We start from the raw sequence: 1,012 nt of genomic DNA on the forward strand, positions 1-1,012 counted from the left end.
GTCAAACCTGCTAAGATCAAAGAGAAGATGTCTCGACAACATGCTGTCCATATTGAAAAGTTATCTCGTGCTTTGAAAATATTTAAGAAGATTTTTTTTCAAAGAAGGATCTCTAGGCAATATAAACAAAGGTTTATATCGATCAGAGAACTTGCTCTGATACCAATTGTTGGTCCCAAGGGGATGAGGTACAAGTCTAGAGGGGGGGGNGCGTGTTTTCCAGTCGTCAAACCTGCTAAGATCAAAGAGAAGATGTCTCGACAACATGCTGTCCATATTGAAAAATTATCTCGTGCTTTGAAAATATTTAAGAAGATTTTTCAAAGAAGGATCTCTAGGCAATATAAACAAAGGTTTATATCGATCAGAGAACTTGCTCTGATACCAATTGTTGGTCCCAAGGGGATGAGGTACAAGTCTAGAGGGGGGGGGTGAATAGACTTGTATAAGATTTTGCAAATCTTTTCGACCTCTCGTGTGTATGGAACTTAGGATGTTTAGGTTCGATACCTCACGAGGTGAAGACAAAGTTTTATGCGCAGCGGAAATGTTATCCCCTTTTAGTTAGCACGAGTAGTTAGTTCGAGAGGTGCGTTTATATGCAGTGCAATCGAGAAGTTAGCGAGAGATAAAAAACAGTAAGTAAATGCAAGAGAGATTTTTAAGTGGTTCGGCCAACCCGCCTACGTCCACTCTTCTTCCAGAAACTCCCTGGAAGGATTGCACTAAAAACTTCCCTTATTTAGTACAATATCGAGCGCTTGAGCTTTGATCACGAAGCCCGCCTCAAGCCTCAGGTTTTTCGCCCCGCTTCTTGTTACTCCACCTCTCGAGCACTTGACCTTTGATCACCAAGCCCGCGTCAAGCCTCAGGATCTTCACAAGACAGCTCCCAGGTTACTCCGCCTCTCCAAGGTAACACCCCAATTTCTGCTCCGACAACTATTACAATATGCGTAATATAACGCTGCGGAAGCTTACATCTTACAGCAGTAAACTGGGTGCTACCGCC

The sequence above is a fragment of the Ipomoea triloba genome, chromosome 16 (assembly GCF_003576645.1).
Source record: "Ipomoea triloba cultivar NCNSP0323 chromosome 16, ASM357664v1".
In the NCBI taxonomy this organism is placed as follows: domain Eukaryota; kingdom Viridiplantae; phylum Streptophyta; class Magnoliopsida; order Solanales; family Convolvulaceae; genus Ipomoea; species Ipomoea triloba.